The sequence below is a fragment of the Megalops cyprinoides genome, chromosome 15, assembly GCF_013368585.1.
Source record: "Megalops cyprinoides isolate fMegCyp1 chromosome 15, fMegCyp1.pri, whole genome shotgun sequence".
NCBI classification, from domain to species: Eukaryota; Metazoa; Chordata; class Actinopteri; order Elopiformes; family Megalopidae; genus Megalops; species Megalops cyprinoides.
The window spans coordinates 24,846,643-24,866,218 of NC_050597.1; the positions used below are offsets into that span (position 1 = coordinate 24,846,643).

Below are 19,576 nucleotides of genomic sequence, written 5' to 3' on the forward strand. Positions count from 1 at the left end.
AGCGTCTTTGCGCCACTCTGTGTCTCGTCTGCCACTCCTCCTCCCTCTTTCCCTCTCTCCCTCCCTCTCTCCCTCCCTTCCTGCTCTGCCCTGCTCTGCTGCAGTAACTCAAAATGAACGCTCTCTCTCCTTGGAGCTCTGCCCTGCATAGTGACAGCAACCCAACCTCAAAATATTCCTGTATACACTGAGCGCTGTAAAAATAGACAGTGCGGTTAAAGCGCCAATTATCGGCTGCACCCCCGAGTGACCTTGGCCTTCCTGACGCAGGGCCGTCCGGAGAGAGATGCTCCGGGAGACCAGAGGCAGGGCGCTGTCGCTGTAAGCGGATAGCTGCGCTTATCTCCCCTCACCGTTTCTGTGTACCACTTCTTTTTCTCTCGCTCTCGAATTAGCTTCCTGTCACGCGTATCTGCTGTGCGCTTTTGGTTGCGTTGAAACGATACTGCTCTTTTAGTGGCCGTTCCTGCGCAAGAGTAGTACAGCCCGGATTTGCGACCAGTTTTGCGTTTAGCCTCTTGCCAGTACTCTGTCAGTAGTTGGTGCAGTGTTCACTACTTCTGTCTTCCTTGCAAATGTTAAGAACACCGGGCTTGTTATTACTGTTATTTATAGCAGTGAGGAGCATATCTTTGCTTCCCATTATCAGTGCAGCATGACTGTGATCTACAGTAAATTGGAATAATTACAAGAACCCAGGCAGTTTGTGTGTGTGTGTGTGTGTGTGTGTGTGTGTGTGTGTGTGTGTGTGTGTGTGTGTTTGTGGTGCTGCCCGAGGCTCAGCGATGATTGTAATGAACGCAGGGAAAATGTGGCATTCCTAAAGCAGTACCCGAGAGAGTAACTTAAAAAAAAAAAAAAACACGTCCTGACCGTTGCTCTTACTCATAAAAGCATTCCCTGGGATTCAGTTTGATGGATTACGCTAACCGGTCCTCACAAAGCACGACCGCAGTTTGTTTTTTTTTTTTACTCTCTCTCGATTAGATGCTCTTGCTCTTCATGGAGCTGAAAAAAAAAAAAAAAATCTCTGGCGCATCTGAAAATAAGGGCTATTTTCCTCTCGAGCTCCTCTTCAGAACCCCCGACAAAAGGGTGGCCACTGTGTCAGCGCAGAACGAATCCTTTGGCCCAGAGGTTGCTGGTTCAACTCCAGGCCATGCTGTTCCACTTAGCTCTCAGCCACAGCTGGTGCATAATTTACCCCGCGTTTTCCCATAGGGGGGTGGAGCCGGCAGGGGCAATCTGCTTCCCCAACCCCCCCGACAGCCCCGGTCACTGGTCACACGGCCCTATCGACAGCCGCGGGGACAATGTCGCGGGTTCCCATGACACCCAAGTTCTCGTTTTGTGTCCGAGAACATGTCAGTGTCAGTGACAGACCAAAAGCAAAAGGCTGGACAGGATGTAGGCCTAGTTAATGCCTCTGTTGTTTTCCAGTCAGTATTTCCTACACTGTGGGATCGGACGGACACCCAAGGTGAGTGCCCGGTCGTCCCTCCTGACGTCATGCCTTTGTGCCGTGTCCCTGCCAGGGAGGCTTTCGTGGGTCCCAGCACAAAGGAGAACTTTCCAGAACACCGAAACGACCAGTGCAGTCACCTTTGTTCATGCCCCGTGTTCCCTACGTGAATTTGTCTTGTTCGTAGTTTATAGGAGGCATGGTTAATTGCGAAACGATGCTTTGGCTGGGTATGGTTTTATTGGCATAGCGTCATCTCAGTACGCATGAACAGCGCAGGATGAAACACAGATGAGGCCACACAGAAACGCGTCTGATCATAATGTTGCCTAAATGGAAAGCTGCGATAGAACGAACTTGCGTTTCTAACATAGCTTAACATAGCTTCCCGTTCCTTTGCTGTGTGGGAACCCGCTTTCTTCAAAAGGGGTCACGTTTGTGGTGTGAGTAATTATTCGTTACATGTTTTGTGAAGTGTTTCAGTTACTTGTTAACAAAAGTCCGTTACGCTATTTAGTATAATTCGCTGTTTAAAGTACTCTGCGCTTTGTTATCGTTATGAAGTAGCAAGTAGCACAGCGTATGGCATGACGTACCGTGAAAATTGACGTGTTTAGGCTCGCAATAACACCGTTAAGAAAGGCAGTAGAATATTAGCCTTATTGCTGGCATGCCTTCCCTCTCCTGACAGTTGAAGGTTGTTGTCAACCTGGACTGTATCATGTTGGCTCTGTGAAACGGCGCAGTGTCAGTTTTGCTGCCAGCCCCAGCAGCCCCGGCATAGCTTCTCCTCTACGTCTTTCCCGCAGACTGCATTAAAACAAATGTTTCCATCTCCTCCTGACTGAAATGCGTCCTATACAGGCGCCGTTTCTCAGTGTGTCAATTACAGCGCCGACACAACTTGAACGTTGGAGGTTTGGTTTTCTTGCATCCACCGTCCACCCCTGATCACTCGGGAAGGGGGTGTCCTTTGCGATCAGACAGAAAATCAAAAGCTGGGGACACATTAATGCCCCTCAACCCCAGTGCAGTGAGCAAGTAACCAAGTAAACAAGTAACTTGGTAAAAACAAAACATTCAAAATAAACAGGAATCAAAATTTTTGGAGAAACCCACAAAAGCTGAAATTCTAAATAATTTACACTTGATTTTGCCTTTTCATAGATCGGAGACTGCATGTCCTACAGGAAGTTGTGGCTATTCAGAAGGTTAATGTTTTGACATAGAGCTGATTAGATCCGCTCCCGGTAACTGAATTTAATTCCAATAAGTAACCAGTATCATGTTCATTTTCTCACATTTATATCTGACCAAATTTCATGAAAAACAATTAAGCGAGTTGCAGTCGATTTTGTAGAAAAGCCTGCATCTCTCAATACACATTGTATCTGTTTGCTCCAATATGGCGGACGCGCAGATGCATAGCAGCGACATACAGCAGCAGCCAATGAGGTATCTACGTTTCTGTATCTACAGTCTGGAGGAGGAGAGAGTGACACGGCTTATGCGCATTGCAAGCTGCAAAGACACATTGGAAACGTTTTATTTCAGGTCGGCAGCAGAGGAGAAAGTAAAACGTTACCTGGTAGCCTATAGGCTACATTTGATGCCATGTAGGCCTAGCCTTTTTTAAACAAGCTACAGATGTTACAGGTTGCAGATGTTTCGTAATAGCCTGCATTCTAGCGGCTAATGTTGAGGTTTTGCTCAGTCATTACTGTTCGTTTTTCTTAATCATTACTGTTCATTAAATAGTCAAACTGATTTGAGCTTTTTGTCATTCTTTTGTCAACCTAGGTGTACATTATATTTGCATTTGTAACATAGACTGTCATTGAAACGTGACTGGTAAGTTTCAAATCTGTCCAGTAAAATAAATTCTTTCCGGACACCAGACTGGCAAGAAAAAATCCTAGCGGAAACCCTGGTGCACGAAAACGTAAACATAGAATAACATAGAATTGTATTGAATACATCGGCCCCGTAGATCGGCCCCATTGTCACCGATACCCTATCCAGCTATTTGAGTCAGTATCGGACCGATTCCCGATATCAGTACCGGATCGGTGCATCCCTAGATTGAATTGGCCCATGATCTTTCACAGAACAGTGTAATCCTGCTTTGACTTGTAATACTAGTTGTCTGTATGAGGATGATTGTGCTTACCTGGCACATCATCTAAAACAAACAGAAGGCAGTACATGTTCTACTGTGGTATAGATTTTGTTTGAATAGAAAATGTTTTGGTGTATAAGGAGTGCCTCCTAAGAGTGTCTAGGGATGCTGAATCAATTCTTATTTATGAACCCTGGTTGCTCAATGTGATCGCAGATTGTAGAAAGTTAATGTTGTTCCAAATTTCCATTGTCCCTCATGCGCTGTGAGTTGAGACAGAATAGCTGTGAACAAGCTGTTGCAGAAATGACTGAGGTGCAAGGTTATTTAGGCCCAGTGCTCTGCATGTTGTGTCCCCTTGTTTGTCCTTTGCCTACTGGAAACATCGTTTAGCTGTTTCTCCACTGATTTACAATATAGACGTGTCTGCAGTGCTTTTAAAGGCAGGGGACGTGTGGCGCTGATCTCTCCTGATGCTAAGACAATACCCGCTTTTCTTTACAAACCCCTAGCTGCATTAGAGAAACACAAAGCGGGAGCAAGGGAAAGCTAAAGACGTTAAAAGTGAGGGGAGGGGTGATGGGGGGAGGTCCGTAATCCTTTCCCCCATTGGAGGTCACATGGTCCTGACCCCCAGCCCCTCTGAAGGAGATTTAGCTTTTGGCCCGGTGACAGACTGTCTGCTCCACTGCGACTCCAGACCCGCCACCCGACACCTCGGCCCCACTTCGGGTTGCCAGGCCTTTTCTCAGCCTCCGTTGTTCTGCAGCTTTGGTTTGCTCGGGGAGGGTGGGGGGTTTTGATAATCCCCCCCAAGCCCCTTCCTCTCATCGAATGGACCGTGGCGAATGGGTGGCTCAACCTTGGAATGCGGCATGGTTCCCGCTACAACGTCAATTGTCAGGATACGAAAGCACCAAGCTGTGGCAGGTGTCAATCACCTGTGAGACAGTAAAACTAGCCAGGTCATGGTAGCTGTATTAAGGATGTCAGTAGTTCAGGTGACTCATTGTATTAGAATTGAAAAAATAACTAATAGCCATTTTTTGAAATTCAGGTTTGATATGTGGTCACGAGCCACCATGTAACTGGCATTTTAAAGTTCCTGCTAATCAGTGTGGGATGAAGATGCCAAGTAGTCCTAAATCCCAGAGCACAGAGCACAGAAAGTGTCATAATTAAACATGCATGAAGTAAAGTAAATAAAATGCTTGAACTTGATCAGTAGTCGAGTTAGATGAGAGGGGAAAACAGTGATATTGAGACTGAATGCTTTGACTAGGTCACTTCTGCTGCTAATGTGGACAACAGGCAACAGTGTGAAATTGCAAGCTGAGTAGGTTTTGCCATCATACTGTGTATTGACTGTCATGTTCCTTATTCAGTAGCCTGTAAGTTGCATTTGGGAAAGACAGCAACATGGTGCTGTCTAGATAGCTAGTTTATGTTTATGTAAGATCATGGTTTTGATGGCAGTGTTTTTTTTGTGGAGAGTTAGATCATAATTTTTCTGTTCTTTTGAATTTTGAGTACAATTCATGTTTAATTTTTCAAAGATCGTTTTGCGGACGAATACAATTATTTTTTCATATTTTAAAGAAAAGTGTTACAGGTAAAAGTTGTTGGAGTGTACGTTGACTTTAAAAAGAGCTACTTAGATGGTAATGACCCTTAAACCTGTGTAAAACCTGCTATTTTCTTAACTGTCAGTCCAATGCTTTTGCACATTCCAACTGTAGTACCACACAAATCCTTGGTCTGCGACCCCCAGTATCCCTGTTATAATAGTGGATATTGTAGCAGTTGTCTTATCTCCTAACACAGCACTCAGCAACCACTTGAGCATTGATTGCTCAGAAAGGCACACACAGCCTCAAAAGTAAATATTCTCATGCCTTAAATGTTTGAGCAGTGTCTTTATTTAGACTTGTCACTTGCTGGCGGTAGCATCAGTAAGAGAAGTCTGACGAGTTCTAAACTTAAAAAGCTGTCTGTATATTTCTCCATAGTGGAGTTTCAGTCCGACAGAAGATTTAATGGACATTAAGAGTTTTTCTTCCAGAGATTGAAGCATTTAAGTTTTTTTTGTTTTGCCATTATATATCTATGTGAACACACAGGCCAAGTGACACCTCAGAAGTATAAACTTCCTCAAAGCCCCATGAAGATGTCTACAGTATGTTGGTTACTAACTATAGTTGCAGTAATACTGCAGCACATCCAATACCTGCTATACTTCTTATTTCATCTTTGCGGTGAAAACTCGTGCTAGGTCCTGGCGACTGTGTCATAGCCTGACCCTCTTCCTCGTCGCCCCTTTTCCACAGGTTTCCATATTGCCATGCTGGGTCTCTGCTGCAAGCCACAGCTGGACTTACATCAGGCTGGATACAAATGACACTCAACTGTAGCAGCGGCATGTGCCAGCTTCCTCGACATGCCCCTTTGGCGCGGATTCCACAGTGAGGTAAGCCAGCCTGACGCATTTTTTTTTTCTTGTCATTTTGTTACAGCCATGCTCTCTGAGGCTGTCCAATCAGAGAGGAGTGCACCTCCTCCTCATGCGTCAGGTGACTGATGATGGAAGAGAAACACCTGACCACGTGTCTCAGTTCCACCTCTCCTGTTCTCCGGCGGCCCTTTAGATCCCGTCCTGACAGCCGCACACAAACACGCCAGCAGATTCACGACATGCCGTGTCTCTTCGTTCACACAATGACTAAACACATCTGCACGTAGCACTAGTACGCGGTGGATTGTGAATGCACACCACATGTTGAGTACAATGGCTATGACGAGGAAACACTCGTGGCTTTTCACGTGCGGGGTATGCATATGAGCTCACCTTTACATACTAACAGTATAAGGTATGTCGAAATGTTCGCTGCTGTTGGAGAATGTCAGGTCCACTTAGTTCAGAAAAGAACTGTTTTCCCCTTGTTCTGAGACGCTGTTACTCATGGGCTACATTTTTTGACACGCCTTTTTGTAATGTTTTAGTTGAAATGTTTTTTTTTTCTCCTGCAGAAAAGTAGAAGTTTGTATCTCGGTGGTGGTTTGCTGGTGATGATTAGTGTGGTACAACTGGTGCCAGCCCTTGAACTACACACAGCTGGACCTGATGTGATTGGATCAGTTTTTTTTTTTTTTTTTCTTTGGGACGGGGACTCATGATTACTAAAAACTGATTACCTTTGCTTTCAGCAGAGATTAACCCTTCACCCAGTGCTGTAGACAGACCTGTGCAATCAGCGGGTTTCCTGTCTGATAATTGCACCGGCTGATTGGCCTCTTTCAGCTGTCTTCTGGTGTGATTAATAACTTGGAGAATCTGGATCTGTAAATGGTTGTTTACATCTGCTTCTCTCTGAGGTTTACATCTGTGTGGCTATTGGCCGGGACTGTGTTTCCCCTGTGAAAAAGGGCATGCTGGCTAAACGGCAGACTCTTTATCTCACGGCGGAGTGTTGCGGCACTGCTTGGCGGGGCACACTTGTTAAAAAGGGCACCGCAGATCTGACCCTGATCTTTCACTAATTAACCGATTAATTACTTTCGTTTGTTTTTGTTTTGTAAAAAAAAAAAGGGGGGAAAGAAAAATTAAGTGGCAGCAGGAGGGGTTAACATTCGAGTGCGCTCGCAGACGAATCTTCAAACAGAACAGGGGAGCCTATTTTAGCAAATTGCAGCCATATGTTTGCAGAGGATGTTAAGCCGAACGAAACTATTTGACGTGCCAGACTTTAAACAAGACTTAGCCTGTGGGTAGCTCCGAAATTTTCCAGCGTTGCCCGTCCAGTCCCTTGTAACTTACCACGGCTCTCTCTCTCTCTCTCTCTCTCTCACACACACACACACACACACATGTACACACACACACACACACACGAGATTGACGCCACCACCAGCGTCCCTCGTCACCGTCGCCGCCTGATTGGTGCGTTGTACACCACATGAGCAGGCCTTGCTCCAGTACCCAGCTCTTGGCTCGGTCCACATTTACGTCACTGACAGGCCCTGTGGAGTGCTTACAGCAGCATTTAGGCTGTAATGGAGGACCGTCGCTCCATACGCCGGGCGCCGTGACCCCAGGAAGCACATGTTCCACAGCAGAAAGTGACACACAGACAAATTTGTGACGAGGCTTCCCTTTGGGGGCGGAGGGGGGGTCTTGTGGAAAGGTGAAGTTTCGCTCCATTGAAGAACCCAGATATCCTGCTGGCTTTGAGGGTGTTGTGGGGGGAAAACAGGAGAAAAAAAACCTTTCAGAAGTTGTACTTTTTATTGCCTCCTTAACTGTTCTAATCACTGAGTCTTAAAGAAAAAAAAAACTGCAAGTTAAAAGTGTTAAGTAGCTTGACAGATTGCTAACAGCCTCAGAAGAAATGTTGTGTCTGGACCACATGAATTCTGATGGGCGTACTGACGAAAACAGCTATTTTTGTCCCTCCAGAAGGGCCTCTAATCTTCTGAGGATTAATTATTTTAATTGTAAATATTTTACTGCCAAATTCTAAATAGAGAGACATGCATTTGTATTTCTTTAACTCTGTGAAGTCCCCTTAAATAGAACTTCCTTATGGTAATTTATTTTCATCAGTTGGATTAAATTAAAAGTGGGTAATCAGGTGCTATTATTAGCTTTCACGAGCACTGGGTTTCTATGCATGCAGTAACCGTCAGTTTCTTTTTATATTATTTGCATATAATTTTGTATGATAACATCTTTGGTATTTGGAAAAGAGAAGGATGAGGCAGATATTTCTATAATTCTGTTTGAAACTAATTTTTAGAGTAGTTCTGTTGGTTTTAATTAGAGTTCAGGAAACATCATGAACTACTGGCATTTTGTTAATTATTCCAGTTTGTCTGGCTTTCAATGTGACATGTAATTTTCAAGAGTAGGGGCCGATTCCAGATGTAGGGTACTTTCACACCGAGGTCACTTCCAAATGATCTGCATCCAGTGCACTTTAAAAAGAACTTCATTTTGTCAAGTTTAGGTTCACTTTGTAGACCAGGCCTATGTAATTGAACTGTTCATTCACAAATAAGGTTTCATCTTTGTGGTCCACTTGCTGCTAGTTCAGTTGCTAGTTCTTGAACAGCTGTTTGCATGCAGTTTGCCTGAAGCAGAAGATCTCAGGAAGAGGGCACAGTTGTGATGCAGCGTGGGTACCTCCTGCACTGCTCTCTGCCATTACCTGGGTGCTTTGACTAATGAACTGCTTTAGAAATGAAACTCAGTGGAAAACGATTGCGTCAGTCTTTCCCTCTGGAAATGATACGCAGCCAGCACATGGGGCAGACGACTGAAACGAAGGCAGAAGCATAGCTTCACGGGACCATGCGCTGGTGCCCTTTCACATGGCTAATTTCCCTGCGTTTTGCTTTCTTACTGCATGCGCACAAACACATTGTGTTCGGGCCCAAATGACCCGCAGTTACATCATCGTCAGTATTGTATGCATAGCTGCTCTAAAGCAAACCAAACCGCCGTGAGGAACGTAATCGCCGTGGGACCGAGGGTCTCGGATCCGCACCAGGAACGGGAGTCCTCCGCTCACAGGCCCGGAGGCGTGCGATGATGGGCTGGCGCGCTCTTTGCGGCCGGCGCGGTGCCGCGGCGTGGCGGACGGAGTGCACGAGGTGTGGATTCTTTTCTCCCGGCGATCGCCAAAAGAGCGGCTCCAGCGACCACACGGCAAACCCGCCGGCGGGGAGCGGGTCCAGGAGCGCATCCCCACACAGCGAGCCCCCATTCCGGTGGTTTGGAAACCGGACACTTCCACACTCAAAAATCCAGAGTTGTCTTTATGGTCTGTGTTTTGGTTTTCTTTCTGTTGAAAGATTTGCAGATACGCAGGGCTGGAAGTACTTTGTTTAGGTTCACATATGTAGTGGATGGACCGTCAGGGTTAGCGTCCTGTAACCAAATGTGCAACAGTAACTCTGGGTGAACCGTCCGCTGACCCAAAGGTGGGATTTTAGGGTGTTTGAATGAGAAGGCAAAGAGCATAAAACCTGTCGTTGAATGTACCAAGCCATTATAAGTCAGCCTTGTTTGCACTGGGCTGCAGTTTCCATTGAGCCTCACTCTCACTGTCTTTTTGGCTCCAGAATAAAAAAAGACAAATCCCTAGGAAGATACAGTACATGGCAAACAAGTAATCAAAGGTAGATTACTGATCATTTTTTACGCTGATCACCCTGTAAAAATCAGGCATAAGAATGGGCAGCCCTGCTACTTGCTGCGGTAACTCAGTGAGATCCAGGTTTGACTGACAGACATTGCAGGCCGAAACCTCATAGGCTGCGTGCCGGTCCTTGCATTCAACCCACAGCTGGGGGAGTAATGACATAGGGATGGCCACCATCACTCTTGGAGGCTTGTAGTTCTTGCCCTGTCCTCATATTTGCTTTTCGAGGCAGAAGGCGGGGCCATTAAGGATGGGTGGTGTTAAAGGCTCTCGGGTGCAATGCTGGTGGTTTGGGCGTGGCTAAGTTTTGGGTGGAGGCGGAGAGATAAGGGTCCAGACTGACAGCTGTAAATCCCGCCCACCTCCTGTGCCCTAGACTGCATGGGGAGGTAGTGGAAAACAAACTCCTCGCATGCAGCCTTCCAGACACTCCTTGGAAAACACCGTGTGAGAGTTAGCACCAACCGTGTCAATTTAAAAAGAAAGAAGAGGAAAAAAAAACGTTGGTGATGGTTTTGATAAGTCAAAAAGCCAGATTGGGCAATTCGATGCACGTAGTTTCTGTCTTGATTAAATCTGGGCTAGACCATGCGTGCTCACATACTGTTACGTATATTTTAGTTTGTTATTTGCGCAAATACATTCATTGAATAACGCACACTATTTTGACTATTTCGCAAGCACGTTCAGCAGAAACTACATTATTACTAAAGGCAGGGGGTCTTACATTTAGAGGCCTTTAATATTCCGTATTTATTTTTTGTGTCTAAGGTCTTTTTGTAATGTCCATTTCAGTTATTTTGAACGCCATCTCAACTGGAAAAAAGTCTGCTCAATATTACATTACCAAGCTTGTTTCACACATATGCACCTCAGGAAGATAAGCGTGCTTAAAAAAAAAACACATTCTTTGGCTGTGAGATCATTTTCATCGCTTTGTTATATTTCTCTGTAAATGCGGAGTGTGTCACGTTCGCCTCTCAGGACAAACAGAACGCGGAGAAGAGGCTTTGAAAGCAATCGTTTTGGCATTTGGCGAGGAATGAGGATACAGACGACATACCTGTGACACATTCACATTGTCACACCTCATTAATTTAAAGCTGACACTGTGAGGAATTTGCTCTTGTGCGTGCCCACTTTATTGTTTGTGATACACACAGCTGTCTGTTCCGGGTGAACTACAAGGTGTTGGCCGACTTTGTGCCCCATGAGGAATGTTAGATGCACTGTGGGAAATGTATTTAAAAGTAATACCACCAAAATAACAACCTGCTAGCTCGGAAATACAACTCCAGTAATGCTTTTCCACCTAATCGGATTCACACCCTCAGTGATGGTCAGTCTTTCGGAAAGTGTACAGTTCCTTATTTTCTTGACAGCATCTATTTTTAATGTCCATTTCAGTTTATCCTAAATGTGTTTTTAGAAAGCATTTAAATGACTTTCTGTGGTTTCATAAGAAATACCTGCAGTATAGTAAAGTCAGCAAAGCAGTAGACCTGGGAATCAGGTATTAGAATGGGAAAAGTGGCATTCAGTGATTTTTAACCATGCAGTATGGATCCAGAATATAGCCTGTGTAAGTTATTTAGCATTTTAACACAAGCCTAGCTTTATGTATGTACAAAACAGCTCTGCCATGCGGGCCTCAGCACTTCTTTTGAACACATTTCACTTTTATCAGATGGCAGTCCTTGATCTAGCCAGGCAGCTGTTGGGCCTACATCCCTCAAAATCCTGTTATTTATTTATTTATATATATATTTTTTTACAGTCAGAGTAATTCCATATTGTGTTGAGCATCAGTGATTACCAGCTTCTTTGCCAGGATAGACCCCTAAAAGACATCCCCCGAGATTTGGACCACGATTCCAGTAAACTGCGGCGCTGGACCGGGTCGGCGCTTGGAGATTATGTAAGGTGGCGTAAAAAGGCACAACCCTGCTCCCTCCCTCTCCCCACCCCCACCAATGGGAATGGGAAATGTGTAATGATCGCTGGAACCGCAGTGTAAAATCAAGATGTGGTCTCTGAGGCGGAGAGGCAGGGGGGAGGGAAAGTGAGACCTGATATTTGGGAGAGATTCCTGGAAAAGGCATTTTGTGCTCTTTTTTTTTTTAATCATTTTGCCCCACAGGAGTAGGTTTGTGTGCCTGGGAAGGGTTTTGAGGTGTGAGAGTGATACTGTGTGTGTGTGTGTGTGTGTGTGTGTGTGTGTGTGTGTGTGTGTGTGTGTGTGTGTGTGTGTGTGTCGGGGATGGTGGGAGGTCGGTCTTGCTGTTGGCATTACCTGTTTGTGCAAACGGTTGTAACGCGTGTGGGATCTGATAGACATGCAAACACTTGATTCCAGCTCACACTGCTCCTTATCCAGCAGGAGACAGGATCAGGCTGGAAAAAAAAAGGCAGACAACATTTTCAGGCTACTCTGTTTCACTCTGAAGGGAGAGTTGGGAAGATTGTTGCAAACATTGTGGCGGTTTCAGTGTCATTCTTTTTTCTTCTGACTCTTTCTCTGAACTTTTTTTACCCAGATCTCTCCCTCAGCCTGTTTAGTTGTATTCAACAGTGTGACCTACCTCATCACAACTGTACTGCTGCTCCAACAACCCCCCCCCCCCCCCCAGATTTTTCCAGCACTCTGCAGAGGCCCACTTTTTGTTTTCGCACATCAGGCAGGAACACCCGACTCGCAGTTCGTAATTATTGTTGACATTGGGGAGGTGAGTGTTGTTAGAGAGGTGTATGTGGAATGATAGTTTATTAGAGACTGCATTAGCCACAGTTGCAGTAATTAACAGTGCCTGCGCACTGTAACCACAGATCTTGGGTGGCCCCCGTTGCTTTGGTATGGCTACACTGCCTGGAATATGGGCCTTTTGAGAAATGACACATCATACATGTCTTTTTTTAAAAATCTTGTGGTCTTAAACTGTAATATAAATGCACGTTTTACCTAAACCAGATCACAGAATTTTAAATGTGCAGGAAGTCTTTCTGGTTGTCCATGTAGTTCAGAAGCCAGCACACTGCTGAACCATGTTTGGTGCTAGGTCATCATTTGGTACTGTCATCCAAAAACTTAAGCGTGTTTGCCTGTATGTATATGTGTTTTTGTGTGTTTGTGTGGCTATGTGTGAGTGTGTGCGAGGTTCACTGTTCCCCTCATTAAAGAGCTTTAGTTTACACTAGAAGCAGTGCACATGGCTTGCCATTGGGCTTCCACCCTCTTATAAAACGGAACAGGATACATTTACCGTGCATGTCCGGTGTCTCCAGGCTTCTCAATCACAGGTGGGTATGAGAGCATAGATGCAGAAAGGCTGATTCAGGGCTATGAACGCAGGTCTCAGATCAGTGTAACTCCTCCATCTTCCTCACGCCAAAGCGCAGACCACAAGATTACACGGCTCTTCAGGCCTGCAGTCGCGTGCTCCGCTACAGTGGGTTCAGCGTGTGCATATACAGACAGCCCTACAAATCGGCCGCGTGATGCGCGGTGTGAGGGGAAAGTTCAGCATGCTTTGTGACAGAATCACTGTGTCTATATGTGTGTGTACACACGCTTGTGCATGCGTGCACACTGTCTCTGGCAATTTGTGTATGGCAAAGAATAGCCTACACATGGGCCAAGGAAGAATGCACGTAATAAGTCTACAAATACTAATTTCCAGTTGACATCTTTTGAAACAAATTCTTCTGGCATTGCACAATAATCGTTTTGAAGATTTGCCAAGCCAGAGGTTTACAGTCTAAACATGTTCATGATATCTCTTTGCTTCAGCTTGGTGTGTGGAACTGCAGGTTAGAGCTTTGCATTGTCGGGTAGAAGAAGGCATCCTTTGAGCCCAGTACCACATGGCGATTGCTCTAGTCACACAGGTGGTTAAACATGCCGCTTCTTTCTGTCCATCTTGACTTGCAGGGCCCGGCCAGAGGAGTGACGAAGTAGCGATTAGAGAGATGGAGGGGTTGAAGGAGGAGGGAAAGTGGGGGGGGGGGGGGGGGGTGTTTGGGAGTTGGGGTGGGGGGGCACTCAGAGCGGCTCAGTATTCTTATGCTAATCCAGCCTGGGATGAGGCGCAAAGCAGCCAAGCAAACAATGGCAGTGGAGCCAGAAAGTCTGCTCCGCAGTCTACCAGGCCTTGAAAGGCATGGCGGGCCGGGCGCCGACACAGAGAGAGGGGCTGCCTGCAAGGAGGGGCCCCAGGAGGGGCTGGAGAGCCAGGCAGAGCGAGCGAGCGAGCGAGAGAGAGAGAGAGACACATACCACACTCTCTTCACTTTACAAGCCAGGGAGCCGGGCCAAGAAACGGAGGGGCTGTGGTGCAGCAGAGTGTGTGTGTGTGTGTGTGTGTGTGTGTGTGTGTGTGTGTGTGTGAGCGAGCGCGGTTGCCTTACCAGACAGATCCGGCTCTGTGCCGCTGTCCGTTCTCCCCATCAGTCAAAAGCAAAGCTTAAGTGGGGAAGTAAGGCTCACAGCCGGTTAGTGCGCTGCCACTTATCATAGCAGAGAGGGACGCAAAGAGAGCAGAGTCAGTGCCATCCATTTCCGTGCTTCAGAAATTTGGAAGGCAGCAGGTCAAGACGGTGGCTCTGCGTGTTTGCAGAAGGGGTCCACTCATTCAGAGAAGGAAGCTGGAGGGCTCCAAGCTGCTTGCTGGTGTCTGGCCTCGCAGAGCGATGGAAGGTCCACACGACGTGACCTGGACACACCGCAGAATGCGTTTTGAACGCCACAGATGGTCGTCCGTCCGTCCGTCGTCGTCCCCCCCCCCCACCCTCGCCGCACTCTGGTGTTGGAGTAGGGCAGTCCGGGGGGTAAATAACAGTGCTGTCTTTCCTGGAAGCGTCACATCACACCAGCTGTCGTTCCAGAGCTGCGGTTTGCGTGTTTATCCCTTTTTTATAGACGGCTAAAACCACATGCGCAGGCAGTTGGCCGGACGTTAGCGTTAAAAAGGCAAATCCCAGTACTAATCGCAGAGTGAGCGGTACTTACCAGGTTGAAGTGTATAGACTTTCGGCAGCTCCAACAAAGAGAGACACTGGGGAAAATTGAGATACTTTGGAAGCCCTAGATTGCTAGTGCATCTTTTAAAGGTTTTTACAGTGAGAAAATAAAGGAGTAAATCAGAGTGGAAGGCCATTTTTAACTGCCCTTTGTTTGATCAGGCTATGGTGGTTAAATTATGCTTAGCTAAACTTGAGCAGAGCATAGAACTTGGCTTTCTTGAACATAGGTGCTTCTTGCCACCACTGGTGCAGTGGAATATGTCAACTCTTGTTGGGTCAACGGGTATGGGCCAGTCTTGTAGCTGTGCAGCAGATACCCTGTAGAAGGAAAAGTAAATACTGATCATATTCATTACATTGCTGTACATGCTTTGTGCTCCTGTATCCTCACTACCTTTTGCTGTCACGAGTGTCCTAACAATCTTAAACATGACTCCCCCCACCGCTCCATGTTAATATTCTCTTGAATCATTGAGACCGCTAGCCACCGATGCTTCATGTTTACTGGCTTATGTGTACCATCGAGCAGGTGCAGCTTTCCCATAGCTGAGCATAGTTATAGTGTTACAGATACGTTCACAGGAGAGGTGGTGTTACCTTGTTTTTTCTGTGAAATTCACCTTAAGCCCTGCTTTGGTTAGTTACGCATGCAAAAAGAGGAAAGTGCAATAAGCCTGTGCCCAGGTGGAGTTATGCCTGGTGTGGGTGTGATGTTGGGAGCGAAAGGGCATTGTGTGAGATGTTTATCCTTCACAGAAGAATTTTCACAGATGCCCCAGATGGTGATATACATGTTAGAAAAAGATAAGTGTGATTAGCCAGCTGTAACTCCTCGGCACAAGGGTGCCCTTTGATTTGGGGCATTTTGTAGATGTGAGAAACCCAAGAAGAGGATTTCCCCTAAGTAAAGGGGCTCTCTGACTGCGGAATCCACCGTTTTGGGGCCCGTGGGTTCCACAGTGTTAAGGAGTAGGGGCTCGGAATGCCTTCTCCGGAAGCCGCCCATGCCTCAGTGCTTCTCTGTAAGGGAGATAGCGTTACACATCCATGCCATAGTTTCCAAAGCCAGTTATTACCTCCCATCCTTACATTCCGCACCTAAAAAGCAGCGGACAGGGGGGTGTGTGTCTGCTTTCACAGAATGTTTGGAAGTGATAAAGACATTTTCCAGCCCAGACTTTTTTACCTTCTGAGCTGCAGTGCTGTTTCTGTTAATATATAGTTAATGCAGAACTTTTGAGACATTAGAAAGAGTTTCTTTCACATCTGATAACATTGTTCCCCAATGAGTTTGGGGGAACATTTTCCAGACGTGTGTTGTTTAATTGATACTGATAATTTATATATGTGTACAGTATTGAATTGTGTGACAGTGTTGTTTGCTTCTGCTTAACTTGCTTAGCTGTTTGGCTTTTACTGGCTTCATTTTTCCCACTATCAGTGATAGTAGACATGAATGACTGGAATGTGAATAAACTAATGAAGGGGCAGGTGTGTTCAGGAATAGTATATTTGTAACAGTGTTGGTGGGGGGGAGGCTGGCAATCCTGTACCACTCTCAGAGGAGAATGGGTTACAGGTATAGCAGCGCAGGCTACCTGTCCAGCAAGCTCATTGTTGATTTCACTCTGAGGGGAGGTGGCCACCCACTCAAAGCATGCTGGGGCGTCTCATCCTGGAGAGTGGGGTGGGGTGTTCCCAGGGGTCTGTCCTCTTTTGTGGCGTGATCGTTGACACGCTGTCTTAACACTGCTGTCCCTTGTTCAGCTGTTTGTGCCTGCCGTGTTTTTCTTTCGCGTCATCTGTGAGCTTTAATGTCCGCACTGCGGAGATGAAAGAAGAGGAGAGAGGTTCTCTCTCCTTTATTATGCGACTGCACCGATGATTGAGGCTTGCAGAGGGAAGGCGGCGTGTTGACAGTCGCAGTACAAAAGCTATCAGTTGCCGGGCGCGCGTTGTTTATGAAAGAAGAACACTCTGCATGCTTTAGAGCCAGCAAGGGGGTGACAGATTTTAGCCCGTCCCTTTGGCTGCCGGCTTGAGTGGTGAAAGCTTTGTGTTCCTTGCCTTTTTGCCGCAGTAGAAATTTTCAGCTGACACCTGGTGAACGTCAGGTGTGTACCGTTCAGGTTTATGTTGCTGTTTGTCAGGCTTCTGTGGGCTCCTCGGTTGGACGCCGCTGTAACATGGTGCCCGGGGCCTCCTGCTGCATTCTGGGAAAGGCCTCATCTCCATCCAGAAGCGCCGGTGTGAAAATGGGGAGGTGCAGGGCCTTCCGGCCCGGGCGGGGCAGACAGACAAGGGGAGGGAACCCTCTCGCGCTGCTTCCTGGCCTCGGGGCCTCACAGCGAGCTTGACGCAGAGCGAGCCGTGTGTCAGGGCTGCGGCATGTTCCAGCACGCCCTGAGGGACGGGAGACACACTCACTCCTCGCATCCTGTCTCTGTCATGGCTGCCAAACGGATCGTCAGCGCTTTGTGCATGAAGCTGAGGGTATCTCCTACTGCACATCCCCATAAAGTTTTTAACAGGGCAAAGTCCCCATAAAGCTGGTTTTTAACAGGGCGAAATCCTCAGGTGACAATCAGGAGTGTAAAGCAAGAAGCTGTTGCAGAGCCTGTGTGTTTGTGTGTAAGTCCTGTTTTGGGTGAAGAGTCTAGGGGAAAAGCGGCTCTGAGAGTCAGCCTTCCATGGAAGTTTGAGTAGTCACACCTCCTACCGTTAGTCCGCCGTGTGTGTGAGTGTGAGTGTGAGTGAGAGAGAGAGTGTGTGTGTGTGTGTGAGTGAGTGTGTGTGTGTGTGTGTGTGCGTGCGCGCGTGTGTGTGTGTGCGCGTGCGTGTGTGTGAGAATACCCATCCTCCTTTCGACTGACCCCCCCGGCAGTCGCACAGTTCTGCAGGCACAGCACCCCCTCCCTCCCCAAGGGTGCCTGGTTATCTGTCTTGTCCCTTTGCCTTGAGGAGCGCTCCTTTGTTCTCTCATTACCCAAAAGTCACGGATGTGTGAAAAGTAGGGCACAGGTCAGGGCTCTTTGTCCCCCTTGTGCAAATCAAAAGTGACAGACACCGACCAGCTCCGCCACTAATTTGTCCCCCTCCGAATTGCCACCCGGAGCACTAATTGCAGCGAAATGCAGGGAGCTACAAGAGAACAGACACATCGAGTTATTAACGCTGGACGGGGCCAACACGGATAATTGCGGAACATCCTTGAACAAATAATTCGGACATGTTTAGCCATTCAAGAATAGCGCCAGGCTGACAGGGGTCAAGGGGTTGAGCCCGCGAAAAACAAGAGGGCAGAGATGGGCAACACACACAAAAAAAAAAACCAAAGAAACGAAACGGGCCTCGCGATGGTCCTCAAACAGAAATAGCCTTTGTGTCGCTGCCCGTTAACTGCTTTAAGTTGGAGACCTTTTTTTCCCCCCCTTCTCTTTAATTGTCTAATTATGGCTTTCTGAGATAGAATATTGTAATTAAATCTGAAATTGTGTAAGTGAAAGGGTGGCTCAGCAGCTGTACCATGTGGGTGGGGAAGTGGTGTGATCCAAAGGGTATGGTATAGGAAGAGATTTATCCCTCACAGATGCCCTTAACAGAGATGCAGCTGCACATGTGAAATGGTTAAATGAGCCAGTAATTGTTCCTCAGCAGCGGATGGGCTTTAAGGTGAGGCGGTCGCAGAGGGAGTTGCCTCTGTGTGAGATGGGCTTCGTCCTTCACGGACACACAGGCTCACAGATGATCTTTTTGGTATTGCTACGATCTTCCCGGGCCCCGCGCTCATCCTCCTGCTTCCAGAGACTCAGGTTTCTACCTCTCAGTGGGACTCTGGCTTTCAGTGCAAAGCCAGAATGTTCACCTTGTCCTCAAAAAGACGGCATCTCTCCTATTAAACCCAATTAGGGCAGTGACACTTCCAATGTTAGCATCAGACAGGATATGTCACAAACGTGGCGTCCTCTCGTGTCGCCTTCCGAACCGCCCGAGACATTCAAAAGAAGTGCTTTTTTGTTCCTTTATTTGATTAGTCTCCCTTTATGTCCTTGTAACTGAACTGAACTTGTTTTTAATTTACTTGTTTTCAGTGATCATGTCTGACATGCTGACAGATTTTTTTTTAGTTCAAAGAGCATGCTGGGAAAACCATTTGCATCAGGAATGTTACATCTGTAAGTGATAGTGCCAGTGCGCCCAGCACACATCAAAGCCAAGGAGCAGTACACCACCCCAGTACATATACACTGACATTTGAACAGCGTGACATGCATGCAAGGTTTGACTCTGTGTGATGGAAAGCCACGAATATTCTGAGAAGCGATTTGCAGGCCCGCTTTGCTTTGCTCTAAAATTCAGTGACACACGATAGCACCACTGTCACCAATTTCACAAGTGGGAAGACTGGAAGTAGAAAGGGACAAATGTTAAGTTATGTATATACTTGCAGGTATCTGTGTCCTGCCCGTTTAATGTGAAAATGACGTCATTTAAAAAAATGTGTGTGTCTGCGCTTCTTGTGAACTGAAATCCACACCGTTGTCACAGTGTATGACAGTTACACTCCTTAAGCAGTTACACTCCTTTTGCCCTCTGAAATCCCAGACCCTTTGTTGAAATGTTTTTCCCTCTGTTTTTTAGCGCTGCATAGAAGAGGCCAAGAGAAGGAAGCTTTAATTTGGGAGTGCCACATCCCTCACCCCCCTACCCCCTCCCCCCCCCCCCCCCCCCCCCCCTACACCCGTCCCCCCCCCCTGCCCCCCGTGCACTGGTCTC

The 19,576-nt window shown here is 46.9% G+C and overlaps 1 long non-coding RNA gene across 1 annotated transcript in view; it reads left to right on the forward strand.

Annotated features, from left to right (window-relative positions):
* LOC118789664 overlaps positions 1-19,514 on the forward strand; it is a 32,655-nt gene extending 13,141 nt beyond the window's left edge. Inside the window, exons 2-3 of the long non-coding RNA XR_005005469.1 lie at positions 5,909-6,048; positions 19,442-19,514. This is a non-coding gene — a long non-coding RNA (uncharacterized LOC118789664). The remainder of the gene's footprint in view (positions 1-5,908; positions 6,049-19,441) is intronic.
* Positions 19,515-19,576: the final 62 nt, after the last annotated feature.